Source organism: Lolium perenne, chromosome 1 (genome assembly GCF_019359855.2).
Source record: "Lolium perenne isolate Kyuss_39 chromosome 1, Kyuss_2.0, whole genome shotgun sequence".
Taxonomy (NCBI): domain Eukaryota; kingdom Viridiplantae; phylum Streptophyta; class Magnoliopsida; order Poales; family Poaceae; genus Lolium; species Lolium perenne.
The window spans coordinates 188948106-188962898 of NC_067244.2; positions in this window are offsets into that span (position 1 = coordinate 188948106).

Sequence of the window (14793 nt, forward strand, 5' to 3'; positions counted from 1 at the left end):
CTAGCCACGTCGAGCCCACCGCCAACGTTTTCCTCTACCCGCATGGCTCGCGGGGGCATGGCGAGTGCGGCGACGGGTCCGGACGTTGCTCCGCCTGTGGTGGAGGAGGAGTCGACTGACATTGGATCGACCGAGGGGCAGAAGGCACCCGAAGTTGAAGAGGACATCGTCGAGGAGGGCGGTCTGTCGGAGCCACTGAAAGAGCGCCGGTCCAAGGCCGCCAGGGACCGCGCCCCGCCCAGCGACACCGACACGCGGACGGGCGAGGTTCCGTCGACTGAGGCGGTGATGCGAGCGGACGGGGCGACCGAGTCGCGTCATCCGCCGCCGTCTTCATTGACCTTCACCGAGCTCCACACGGCGCTTGGCGAGGCGCATGTGGTAAGTGTCGCTGAACACGTGGCCTAGTCACCCCCCGTCCCCGAGGGTCGACTTGGTCTGAAAGGGCGAGTCGAGTCTCTATTTGCTTTTTGTTTGTTGACCTTGGCATTTTTGTTTGGTTTCCGTAGGCGGAGATTAAGCGGCTGACCGCGCTTGTGGAGGAGGCGGCGCAGAAGAACCGGAAGCTGATTGCCCTGGGCAGTAAGTCATGCCCACTCGCCGTCCTCATTCAGTGTCACTGGCCCGGGCGTTCGTTCTCACCGTTTCCTTTTCTTGTAGCGAGGCGCAGGCAAAGGCTCTTGCCGAGGCTCGGGAAGGGTTCGTCAAGGAGTCCTTCTACCGTGAAGCCGAGTTCCGGGCGCAGCAGGCCGAAGAGGCCCGGAAAAGGGCGAAAGCGGAGGTGGCGGAATTGACGAAGGTCCTGGAGCAGAAGGGCCGGGAGCTGGAGGACGTCATCACCGAATACAAGGTGAAGCTGGAGGCCGCGACCGATGCGCGGGACTCGCACGTGGGGCTGCCGCGTCTCGCGGGAGGAGGTGGCGGCCTTGAAGCAGCAGCACGCCAAAGAACTTGCTGCGGAGAAGGAGGCGTCCGAGGGCATCGTCTGGCGGTGCAGGCCGAGAAGACCAACTTCGAGGCTTTCGTCGAGGAGATGTCGCGGCAGATTCTTGGTAAGTTCTTGTTGTCGCACTTCTTGTTTTATTTGCCGGGGTTTGAGTATCTGAACACGGCGAGTCGGCCTCGGGGGTCGGTCCCCGAGCGTGGCGAGTTGGCCTCGGGGGCCGATCCCGAGCGTGGCGAGTCGGTCTCGGGGGCCGGTCCCCGAGCGTGGCGAGTCGGCCTCGGGGCCAGTCCCCGAGCGTGGCGAGTCGGTCTCGGGGCCAGTCCGCGAGCGTGGCTAGTCGGCCTCGGGGGCCTGTCAACGAGCGTGGCGAGTCGGCCTCGGGGGCCAGTCCCCGAGCGTGGCGAGTCGGCGTTGAAGGGGAAGTTCTCATTTTTCCCTTTTCCTTGTGTTGTTGACTGCAGGTACGTGCGACTTCGTGGAGACGGCGACTCCACGGGAATGCCTGTCGACCGCGACCGCGCGTATCATCGCTGCGCGGGGAGATACTTGCCGCGCTCCGGTGCACGAGCCCGCGGGAGGTGATTCCGCGGGACACGCCATCCGTCTTCAAGGCCGTGTCCAACATTCCGGCTGTTGTTGATCGGCTTCGTCGCTCTTCCTGCCGCGTTGGCATTACCATGGCTACGAGCATGGTCTTTGGCGCATTATTACGAAGGGTTCGACGTGGAGGAGGTCACCGCTGGCTTCCCCTCGGAGGCGGGAGTTCGATGTTGCCGAAGTGCTGCGGCTGATGGATGCGGTGCGCCCCTTCGCCGACCGAGTGCGGCGACCGCGGACTTGGAGACTCATATCCCCAGCCAAGCGGCTCCTGGTGACGCGGAGAAGGAGCCGGGCCCGGTGGACTACCCCGCGGAGCGCCTCTTCCATGCTGCTGCCGCCGGCTCGCTGTCTACATATCCGGTCGTGGTGTACACGCCGAAATTTCGTCACGGCGATGACGGCGTCGAGCCTGTCGTAGAGGGGGCTCCGGGTCGTCCTCGTAGTTTCCTGAGTACTGTGTAAGAAGTAGCTAGATTTCCGCGAGCGGGTGTTAGTTGTAAATAGAATGATGACTTTTGCTTAAATGTGATTCGGTGGTTGCTTTTGCATTATTTGAGACGGCGATGCATTGGAGTTGGTTCCGACTATCCATGGCCTTCAGGTCGATCGCCTTGCGACCCCAATGAAGGCTATCGACTTGACTGTTTTCCTTTTCGAGCTGGGCGTCCCCGGTCGCGATGCGTAGTCATTATAGTACGAATAGCAGCCTCATGGGTGGAGTAGTGGTGTGGTGTAGTTTGCGCTGTTCGGATGTAGCGCGCCACTCGTCGTGGCTCGGTGAGCCAGTCGCTAGGCGACTCCAAAGGGGATCATTGCGGGCGTATTTTCCTTGGCGAGCCGCGGGTCCGTTTTGCGGGGTCCCTAGTCGAAGTACTTAGCCGCGCAATTCGCCAACCTAAGGTAGAGGAGGGCATTGGTGTGCTTTATAACGTAGCACAAGGCGGTCGCCGAGGCCCGTGGGGCTGGCCGAGCGTGCGGCCTGCTGTGGGTTCCGGTCGCCGTTTTCACCCGATGGCGTGAGAGATGGTGGGTGACCGGGCCTGGTGTTGCGCCTCGGTCACGCCGCCATCCCGTGTTAGCCCGGCTACTTGGCCGATCGTGGACTTCTCTCTTCCAACAGCGGCGACCGGAGGTCTCTCGGTTCCTAGTCGCTTGTCGCGGCGACTAAGCCGGTATGTCCCGGGATGAGAGATGACGATATTTGGCGGGTGAAGGGGAGGTAGTCGGAGCTTGAGATCAAAAAATGGTCGGCGATTTTTATTACCCTCTGAATTTTCGGATTACATTTTTCCCTTAGGTATAGAACCGCCGGAGGAGGTTGATGTTCCAGGGGCGCTCCACCTCTTTAGTGAGCGGCTCGCCTTTGTCGTCCTTGCGGACGTCGATGAGGTAGTAGGAGTCGTTGCCGAGTACGCGGCTGACGGCGAATGGTCCTTCCCAGGGCGGGGACAGCTTGTGCATCCCTTTCTTGTCCTGGATTAGCCGGAGTACCAGATCGCCGACTTGGAAGGAGCGACTCCGAACGCGGCGATCGTGGTAGCGACGGAGGTCCTGCTGGTAAATGGCGGTTACGGAGAGTGCGAGGTCTGCGGCCTCGTCGAGGAGATCGATGTCATCTTGGCGAGCTCGCTCGTTGTCTTCTTCGGCGTAATTGGCGACCCGAGGTGAGTCGTAGGCGATGTCCGTGGGCATGACGGCTTCGGCGCCATATACCAGGAAGAAAGGCGTGAAGCCGGTTGACTGTTAGGCGTTGTGCGGATGCCCCATAGTGCGAAGAGAGCTCCTCTGCCCAGCAGCCGGCTGCGCGCTCTAGGGGCACGACCGGGCGTGGTTTGAGTCCGTGCGGGATGCTCTGGTTTGCCCTTTCGCTTGGCCGTTCGACTCGGGGTGGGCGGCGAGGCGAGATCGAGTCGGATGCCCTTTTCTTCGCAAAAGTCAGCCATCTCCCCTTTGGCGAAGTTGGTGCCGTTGTCGGTTATGATACCGTGAGGGTAGCCGTACCGATAGATGAGCTCGCGTAGGAACTTTGTGGCCGTCTTCCCGTCGCACTTCTTTATGGGCTTTGCTTCTACCCATTTGGTGAACTTGTCCACCGCTACCAGGAGGTGAGTATATCCGCCGGGGGCCGTTTTGAATTTTCCCACCATGTCCATGCCCCATACGGCGAAGGGCCGGGTGAGGGGGATGGTCTTCAATGCCGATCCTGGCATGTGCGGCGGCTTGCATGCTTTTGGCACCCGGCGCATGAACGGACAAGGGCGATTGCGTCTTCGTGGGCTGTTGGCCAGTAGAAGCCGTGACGAAAGGCCTTGGCGACGATTGACCGCGCGCTGCGTGGTGGCCGCGATCCCTGCGTGGATGTCGCGCGAGAATGTTGCGCCCTTCCGCCGTGGTGACGCATCGTTGGAACACTCCCGAGACACTGCGCTTGTATAGCTCATTGTTGATGATGGTGAAGGACTTGCATCTGCGCACGATGGCGCGTGCTTTGGTTTCATCCATCGGCAGTGCCTGGCTCTCGAGGTAGCTTATGTATGGCTCGGTCCAATCGGTGCTGTCGACGGCGAGTGCGACTAAGGCGGAGTCGGGAGCAGGTGGCTCGGCAATGTCCAGCTCGCGCGGTGCGCGCACCGAGGTGGCTGAGGATGTCCAGGACGACGCCGGAGGAGGTTGAAGTCGCTTGGACCCGATTCTGGCTAGCGCGTCGGCTTCTTCGTTCTTGCGCTGTCAACCCACTCGACGACGTGACCGGCGAAGCTAGCGCCGGCCTGGTCGACGGCGCGTGTGTATGAGCTCATTGTGGCGCAGGTGGCGTCGCAGGGGCCGGAAGTAAGGCTGGCGACTACGTCGGAATCGCCGAGGCAGCGCAGCCGTGTTGCGCCCATCTCTTTTGCGACTCGCATGCCGTGCGGAGCGCCTCGTACTCGGCCATGTTGTTGGTGCATGGCTCGAATCTGAGTTGCAGGACGTACTTCACCGTGTCGCCCTTTGGTGATGTGAGGACGACTCCCGCGCCTGCTCCTTCGAGGTTTTTAGAACCGTCGAAGTGCAACGTCCAATGTTTGAGGTCCGCGGGGGAGCTTGGCTGCTGGGCCTCTTCCCAGTCGGCGAGTGCTTGAGATTTGATGGCGTGGCGTGACTCGTAGGTGATGTTGTGGACGCCGAGCTCGACTGCCCACTTGGCGATCCGGCCAGTTGCGTCGCGGTTGCGGATGATGTCGGCGAGTGGTGTTGAGGCGACTACCTTGATGGGGTGCTCGTGGAAGTAAGGGGCCGATCGCCGCTGGGCCCGAGGACGGCGTACACCAGCTTACGGTAGTGTGGATACCGTTGCTTGGATTCGATTAAGGCTTCGCTGATGTAGTAGACCGGGCGTTGTACCGGTTGCTCCCTTCCTTCCTCCTTCCGTTCGACGACCATGACTGCACTTATAGCGCGGTTCGACGCGGCGACGTATAGGAGCATGGTTTCTTTGGCAGCGGGGCCGCGAGGATAGGGGCATTCGAGAGGGCGTCTTGGAGTTCCTCTAGGGCCCGCTGCGCCTCGTCTGTCCACCGGAATGATTCCGACTTCTTGAGCAAGCGGTATAGTGGCATGGCCTTGTCTCCGAGCCGGGGTATGAAGCGGCGAGGGCGGCGACTCGACCGGCGAGTTTTTGCGCGTCGACTAGGCATGCTGGCTGCTTGGTGCGCATGACCGCCGGTGTCTTCTCCGGGTTAGGTTCGATGCCTCGCTTGGAGACGACGTAGCCTAGCAGCTGTCCCGATGGAACCCCGAAGGTGCACTTCAAAGGGTTGAGCTTGATCTTGTACCGCCGTAAGTTGGCGAATGTTTCGGCGAGGTCGGCCGACGAGGTCGGTCTGTCGAGTCGATTTGACCACCACATCGTCGATGTAGACATGCACGTTGCGGCCGATCCGGCTTTCTAAGCAGCTGTTCATGCACCGCTGGTACGTTGCTCCGGCGTTCTTGAGGCCGAAGGTCATGGACGTGTAGCAAGAGGCGCCTAGGGGTGTGATGAATGCAGTCTTCTCTTGGTCTTCCTTGGCCATCTTTATTTGATTGTACCCGGAGTATGCATCAAGGAAGCATAGCGACTCGGACCCGGCGACCGCGTCGATAATCTGGTCGATTCGCGGTAGGACGAATGGGTCCTTGGGGCACGCGCTGTTGAGGCTTGTGTAATCGATACACATTCGCCACGTCTTGTTCTTCTTTAGCACTAGGACTGGGTTTGCCAGCCATTTCGGGTGCTTGATTTCTATGATGAAGCCGGCAGCGAGCAGCCGGTTTACTTCTTCGGCGATTGCGCGTCGCCGTTCTTCTCCCACAGGGCGCATTGCCTGCCTAACGGGTCGCGCGGTGGGATCGACATGTAATTTGTGCTCAGCAAGTTCTCTCGGGACACCTGGCAGGTCCGAGGGTGGCCATGCAAAGATATCTCGATTCTCACGGAGGAACTTGATGAGCGCGCTTTCCTATTGGGCGGACAGGCCCGTCCCAATGGTAACTTGCCTACTTGGATCGTTTTCTACAAGATCTACTTGGCGGGTGCCTGCTGCGGCCTTGAAGGTTGCTGCGGACGAGTCGAGCTCGGTTGGCTTCTCCCGGGATGGCGGGGTCGTTGCGGTCGGCCGGGTACTTGGCGAGCTCGGCGGAGTTGTCTTGTTCGTCGGCGATGACGGCGTCGGCGAGCTTGGCGCTGTCGGCCTCGCAGTCCACAGCCATCTGCGGGTCGCCATGGACGGTGATTACGCCTCGAGGCCCCGGCCACTTCCGCCTGGTGTACGCGTAGTGTGGGGTCGCCATGAAGCGGGCGAACGCTTGTCGGCCGAGTACGCAATGGTAAGAGCTTTTGAAGTTCACCACCTCGAACGTTATCCGCTCGGTACGGTAGTTCACGGGCGTGCCGAAGGTGACGGGCAGCGTCACCTTGCCGATCGGGAAGGCCTTCCGCCCGGGGACGATGCCGTGGAACGTGACCTTGGTGTTCTCAAGGCGTGAGTCCGGCAGGCCAAGCCGCTGGAAGGTGTCGTAGTACATGATGTTGATGGAGCTTCCCCGTCCATCGGGGTTTTTGGTAGCGATAGTCGGCGACCTTGGGCACGACGACTAGCGCCACTCGCCCGGGGTACTCGATGCGGGGGCGTGATCTTCGCGGCTCCGTGTAATGCTTTGCTCGGACCGGTTGAGCCACCGGGAGTACGTCGGAAAGTATGACTGCGTGTACCGCCACTGCCCTTGCGAGGACCTTCTGTCCCGCTTTGTCGCCGACCCCGGTGAAGGTGTGGAGCGAGCCGGCGCTGCGACCGAAGCCCTCTCCCTTGTGCTGGTCTTGGTCCTTGGCGCGCTCCTTGTGCTGGTTGCCGCCGTCGTTTTCCTTGGCGCGGCGAGCTCTTTCTATCTGCTTCAGGGAGTAGCAATTTCCCGTCGTGTGGTTGGCGGGCTTGCCCTCCTTGCTGTGATAGATGCATGGTGCGTCTAGGAGGCTGCGGGCGTCGAAGCGCTTGGGCTGAGGCCGATCCTCCCGAGGTGGACGAGTGTCGCGCCGAAACGATTTTGGCTCGCGCTGCTCGTAATCGGTGGTAGCAACTAGCTCGTTGTGTCCTCCCTCTCCGCGGCGCTTGCCGTTGTTGGACCGGCCGGCGACACGGTAGTCGCCACGCCGAGGCTCCGTGTGCGCAGGCGGCGATTGCGTCGTTGACCGTACTCGTCGTCCGAGTCGACCGTAGGGTCTTCATCGGCGTAGCGGGTGGCGATGTCGAAGAGCTCGGAGATTGAGATATTGTCCCTGCCGACGCGACGGAGCTTGGCGCTTAGTGGTTCGTACCGGCAGCAGCGTCGGAAGCGATGAGATTGCCGTGTCCGTGCTGATGCCGCTGGAGGTCGTCCACATGTCCTGCCAGCGCTGCACCCACCGGCGGGTCGACTCGCGCGGGCCTTGGACGCAGCGATCTAGGTCTTCTATGGTTGTGGCACGGGTGTATGCGCTGGCGAAGTGCTGGATGAACGCGGCGCGGGCTTCTTCCCGTGAGTCGATGCTGTTGACGGTGAGGGTGTTGAACCAATGGCGATTGACGCCGTCCATCATGAGGGGCAGGTATCGCGGCTGCGAGTAACTCGGAGTGGCCCTGGATCCCCATTGCCATGGCGTACGAGTCGATCCGGACGGTGGGGTCAATGCTTGTATCGTACTTCTCGATGTCGCGGGGTCCTTTGAACCCCACAGTGCGGCTCGCCTCTAATCATCGGCCCGAAGCAAGCGGGGCCGATTCGGGTGAACGCGCTCGGCGCGGGGCTTCATCGGCGTGGCGGTCGTTCAATCGATTGCGCGCCCGCCATTCTTGGTCGTTGACGATGTGGGTTCGGGCGTCGGCCGGCTGCCCGTTAGCGGCGACCATCACCCGCGCGGGCGCGGCTCGACTCGGTTGTTAGACGAGTGGGCCGCGCGCGGTGCTGGCGGCGGGCCGTTGTTGGCGTTGACGATTGCGCGGTTTGCCGCGTCGACGACGCCGCGCGGCCGGCGGATGTGCGCGAATAGAGTCGCCCTGCGAGTCGGCTGCGGCGTGCTGCTGCTCCAATGCCTTGGCTACCAAAGCCTTGGCGTGCTGGACGAGGATCGCGCCGTCTCCCGTTTCGGGGATTCTTGCGAGGACGGCCTGCGCAGCTGCCACGTTGTCGGCTGGAGACGAGTGCAGTGGTAGGCCGTTGGCGTCGACCTCTGCCCGAGGAACTTCGGGTGGTGGTGGTGGGGGTGGCGGGGGTGCTCCGCGCGCGGCTCTATCTGCAGCAGCCCGACTTCCTTCCGGGATGTCAGGGTTTTGGACTCGGGCGACCCGGATTTCTCCGTCCGGGTCGTCGAAGTTAAGGCGTGCGCTGGGAAAGTCGCTCGCGCGGGCGCGCTCCATGCGCCGGCGGTTTCGCTGCTGACGATAGTGGGACACGGCCCTTACTTCATCTTGCTCGAGGCGGAATTTCTGCCTTTCGGCGAGCTCCTTTTTCCTCTGCTCCTCGAGGGCCGCCCGGTGCGCCTCGATCTCGGTCGCGGTGGCGGTTGCGGGGAGGGGAGTGGTGAAGGCGTCGATCTCTCCTTCACCCCCTGCCATGAAGACTGCGGTCGGGTAGCGGTAACGCGGGGCCTCGGCAGCAGTCCGAGTCGTAATCGCTGCCGAAGAGGGAGAGGATGGAGTCGTCCTCGAAGCCACCTTCGAAGTCGCTCGGGTGGGAGACCAGGGAGATAGAGTCCTTGGTCGATGCTGTGGCGATGGAGGGGGATGTGGGGGTCGGAGCGGTGGATCCCGCAACCGACGTTGTAGCGATGATGTCGGTGAAGTCGGCGTCGATCGCAGCGATGATGGATTTGATGGCCGGGATGGTGTCGGCGGAATCGGCGACTGGAGCGGTGTCGGCGGAGTCGGTGGCTGCCGAGGCAACGGTGGAGTTAGCGGTCGGTGCCACGACCGCCGACTCGGCATCGTCTCCCGGGGCCGCCTCAGCCTCCGCGTATACCTCGCCGGTGACCGGGCGAGTAGCGGTGAGGAGCTGCCCGGGCGCGAAGGGGTCGTGTGAGCGACGGGGCGCGGCTCAGCGGGATCGCGGACGCCGGCGCGCCCCACGAAGAGGTTGCTGGAGCCGATCGGCACCATCCCGGCGTGTGTGAGAGGTGACGAGGCGGGCCGGTAGGTGCTTGGCTGGATGTGGAAGAAATTGCCGGTGGCGATCATCCTGCCGGAAGCAACCGGCCGCCGAACTGGCGAGTAGGGCCTCGCCGTAGCTCGAAGGCTTGATGTCCCATGCCCCACGGTGGGCGCCACTGTCGTGGATGTAGCCACGGCAGATGCTACCAGGGTAGCACTTCATTGATGCGAGGGGAAGGGAACATTGCCATCTACGGGTCGAGGTGCAAGAGACGCAAGGGTTTTACCCAGGTTCAGCCCCTCCGGAGAGTAAAAGGCCTACGTCCTGCTAGATCTCTATTGCTCAGTGGAGAATTACAATGGGGGGGCTCAGTCGGCGGCTACGCCGAGAGCTTACAGGGGGAGATTGGATCTCGAGTAAGGTGTCCTCTAGGGCCTAAGCTCGGGGGTTTATATAAGCACCCCCGGCCTAGGGTTACATGGAGATAACTCCGAATCATATCAGTTGCTACTAACCCGGGATCCGCTATCCCTCTCGCAAGTAATCTTCTTGTCCAGCCGTGTGGACCTCCTCCTTGGGATCACGGCCCAGTCGCCTTAGGGCCCAGTCGCTTAGGCGACTGGCGATCCACCCAAGCCTCTATCTTCATGGCGACTGGGACTGGCGACCCACCCCCTATGGGCATATCCCCATCAGAGGTGCTGCCCGTTCGTGGCGCCGGAACCGATCGTGATCAAGATCTTCTACGCGCTTTTGCAAGCGGCAAGTGATCGTCTACCGCAGCAACAAGAGCCTCATCTTGTAGGCTTTGGAATCTCTTCAAGGGTGAGACTCGATACCCCCTCGTTGCTACCGTCTTCTAGATTGCATCTTGGCTTGGATTGCGTGTTCGCCGTAGGAAATTTTTTGTTTTCTATGCAACGTTATCCTACAGTGGTATCAGAGCCGTGTCTATGCATAGATGGTTGCACGAGTAGAACACAATGGTTTGTGGGCGTTGATGCTCTTGTTATCTTTAGTTTGAGTAGTTTGCATCTTTATGGCATAGTGGGATGAAGCGGCTCGGACTAACTTTACATGACCGCGTTCATGAGACTTGTTCCTCGTTCGACATGCAACTTGTATTGCATAAGAGGCTTTGCGGGTGTCTGTCTCTCCTACTATAGTAAAGATTCAATTTACTCTTCTATTGAAAACATTAGTATCAACGTTGTGGTTCATGTTCGTAGGTAGATTAGATCTCTCTCGAAAACCCTAAACCACGTAAAATATGCAAACCAAATTAGAGACGTCTAACTTGTTTTTGCAGGGTTTGGTGATGTGATATGGCCATAATGTGATGATGAATATGTATGAGATGATCATTATTGTATTGTGGCAACCGGCAGGAGCCTTATGGTTGTCTTTAAATTTCATGTTGAGTAGTATTTCAAAGTAGTTGTAATAATTGCTACATGGAGGACAATCATGAAGACGGCGCCATTGACCTTGACGCTACGCCGACGATGATGGAGATCATGCCCGAAGATGATGGAGATCATATCCGTGCTTTGGAGATGAAGATCAAAGGCGCAAGAGCAAAAGGGCCATATCATATCACATATGAACTGCATGTGATGTTAATCCTTTTTTATGCATCTTATTTTGCTTAGATCGCGACGGTAGCATTATAAGATGATCCCTCACTAAAATCTCAAGATAATAAAGTGTTCATCCTTAGTAGCACCGTTGCCAAGTCTTGTCGTTTCGAAGCACCTCGTGATGATCGGGTGTGATAGATTCAATAAGTACATATAACGGGTGCAAGACAGTTTTGCACATACGGATACTAAGGTGGCCTTGACGAGTCTAGCATGTACAGACATGGTCTCGGAACACGTGATACCGAAAGGTAGAGCATGAATCATATGGTTGATATGATGAACACTTTGAGTGTTCGCCATTGAAATCACACCTTTTCTCGTGATGATCGGGTTTAGGTGCGGTGGATTTGGTTCGTGTGATCACTAAGACAATGCGAGGGATATTGTTTTGAGTGGGAGTTCACTTAGGTTTTTAATTATGTTGAATTAAAATTTGAACTCAATTTGTCATAAACTTAGTCTAAACTATTGCAAATATATGTTGTAGAGATGGCGTCCCCAATCAATTTTAATCAGTTCCTAGAGAAAGAGAAACTTAAGAGCAACGGTAGCAACTTCACCGACTGGTTCCGTCATGTGAGGATCTTCCTCTCTGGCGGAAATCTGCAATTTGTGCTTGATGCACCGCTAGGTGACCCTCCTGCAGAAGATGAATCCGATGAAGTAAAAGCTGTTTACGCGACTCGGAAAACTCGGTACTCTCAAGTTCAGTGTGCCATCTGTGCGATGCGGAATCCGATCTTCAAAAACGTTTTGAGCACCATGATCCTCATGAGTTGATGAATGAGCTGAAAGCTATATTCGAGACTCATGCGGCGATGGAATGCTATGAAGCATCGAAACATTTCTTCACTGTATGATGGAAGAAGGCAGCTCCGTTAGTGAGCACATGCTCGCCATGACCGGGCATGCGAAGAAACTCGATGACTTGGGAATAGTGATTCCTAACAGACTGGGGATTAATCGTGTCCTTCAATCACTGCCACCAAGTTACAAGAACTTTGTGATGAACTACAATATGCAGAACATGAACAAGGAGTTACCTGAACTTTTTGGCATGCTAAAAGCTGCTGAGATTGAGATCAAGAAAGAGCACCAAGTGTTGATGGTCAACAAGACCACCAGTTTCAAGAAACAGGGCAAGTCTAAGGGAAAATTCAAAGAGGGTGGCAAGAAAGCTGCCACGCCTCCTATGAAACCTAAGAACGGCCCTAAGCCTGATGCTGAGTGCTATTACTGCAAGGAGAAGGGACAACTGAAGCGTAATTGCTCCAAGTATCTGGCTGATACGAAGAGCGGCCTTGTCAAGAAGAAGAAAGAAGGTATATTTGATATACATGTTATAGATGTTCATTTCAACTGGTTCTCGTTCTAGTACACAGGTATTTGATACTGGTTCGGTTGCTCATATTTGTAACTCAAACAGAACTAAAGAATAAACGACAACTGCTGAAAGATGAAGTGACGTTGCGCGTTGGAAACGGATCCAAGGTCAATGTGATCGCAGTCGGCACACTTCCTCTACATCTACCTTCGGGATTAGTTTTAAGCCTAAATAATTGCTATTATGTACCTGCGTTGAGCATGAACATTATATCTGGATCTTGTTTAATGCAAGACGGTTATTCATTCAAGTCTGAGAATAATGGTTGTTCTATTTTTATGAATAATATCTTTTATGGTCGAGCACCACAAAAGAATGGCTTATTTCTATTAGATCTCGATAGTAGTGATACGCATATACATAACATTGATGCTAAGCGAATTAAACTTAATGATAATTCTACTTATATGTGGCAATCGTCGTCTTGGTCATATTGGAGTGAAACGCATGAAGAAACTCCATACCGATGGATTACTTGAATCACTTGACTTTGAGTCACTTGATAGATGCGAAGCATGTCTAATGGGTAAAATGACAAAGACTCCATTTTCTGGTATGATGGAGCGAGCTACAGACTTATTGGAAATCATACATACAGATGTATGTGGACCAATGAGCGTAGCATCGCGCGGTGGTTATCGTTATGTTCTAACCTTCACAGATGATCTGAGTAGATATGGGTATATCTATTTCATGAAACATAAATCCGAAACTTTCGAGAAGTTTAAGGAATTTCAAAGTGAAGTAGAAAATCAACGTAACAAGAAGATCAAATTTCTACGATCTGATCGTGGAGGTGAATATCTGAGTTATGAGTTTGGCATGCATTTAAAGAAATGCGGAATACTTTCACAATTGACACCGCCGGGAACACCTCAACGAAACGGTGTGTCCGAACGTCGTAATCGAACTCTCTTAGATATGGTTCGTAGTATGATGTCTCTTACTGATTTGCCGTTATCATTTTGGAGTTATGCATTAGAGACAGCCGCATTCACTTTAAATAGAGCACCATCAAAATCCGTAGAAACGACACCGTATGAATTATGGTTTAATAAGAAACCTAAGCTGTCGTTCCTGAAAGTTTGGGGTTGCGAAGCCTATGTAAAGAAGTTACAACCGGACAAGCTAGAACCCAAAGCGGAGAAATGCGTCTTCATAGGATACCCTAAGGAAACTATAGGGTACACTTTCTATCACAAATCCGAAGGCAAAATCTTTGTTGCTAAGAACGGAACCTTTCTTGAGAAAGAATTTCTCACTAAAGAAGTGACTGAAAGAAAAGTAGAACTCGATGAGATTGATGAATCTATACTCGTTGATCAGAGTAGCGCGATGCGGAAGTTGTACTGTACCGCCTACACCGGCAACAGAGGAAGCTAATGATAATGATCATGAAACTTCGAACGAGGAAACCATCGAACCTCGCAGATCGACAAGGGAACGTGCCACTCCTGATTGGTATGATCCTTGTCTAAATGTCATGATTGTAGATAACAATGATGAGGACCCTGCGACGTATGAAGAAGCGATGATGAGCCCGATTCCAACAAATGGCAAGAAGCCATGAAATCCGAAATGGGATCCATGTATGATAACAAAGTATGGACTTTGGTAGACTTACGATAGCCGAAAGGCTGTCGAGAATAAATGGATCTTCAAGAGAAAAACAGATGCGATGGTAATATTCTTGTCTATAAAGCTCGACTTGTCGCAAAGGGTTTCCGACAAATTCAAGGAGTTGACTACGATGAGACTTTCTCACCCGTAGCGAAGCTAAAATCTGTGAGGATTTTGTTAGCAATAGCTGCATTTTTCGATTATGAGATTTGGCGAGATGGATGTCAAAACGGCGTTCCTTAATGGAGATATTGAGGAAGAGTTGTATATGGTACAACCCAAAGGTTTTGTCGATCCTAAAAATGCGACAAAGTATGCAAACTTCAGCGTTCAATCTATGGTGAAGCAAGCATCAAGAAGTTGGAACCGACGCTTTGATAAGGTGATCAAAGACTTCGGGTTTATACGGTGTCATGGAGAGGCCTGTATTTACAAGAAAGTGAGTGGGAGCTACGTAGCATTCCTGATATTATATGTAGATGACATATTATTGATCGGGAATGATATAGAACTATTAAGCGATGTTAAGGGTTATTTGAATAATAGTTTTTCAATGAAAGACCTTGGTGAAGCATCGTATATATTAGGCATCAAGATTTATAGAGATAGATCAAGACGCCTAATAGGGCTATCACAGAGTACATATCTGGACAAGATTCTAAAGAAGTTTAGAATGGACGAAAGTAAGAAAGGGTTCTTACCTATGTTACCGAGGCAAGGTATTGAGTAAAACTCAAGGACCGGCTACGGCAGAAGAAAGAGAAAGGATGTGTAACATCCCCTATGCCTCGGCAGTAGGATCTATCATGTATGCCATGCTATGTACTAGACCGGATATAGCACATCTTTGTTAGTTTGACTAGCAGATATCAAAGTGATCCAGGAATGGAACACCGGACAGCGGTCAAGAATATCCTGAAGTACTTGAAAAGAACTAAGGATATGTTTCTTTGTTATGGAGG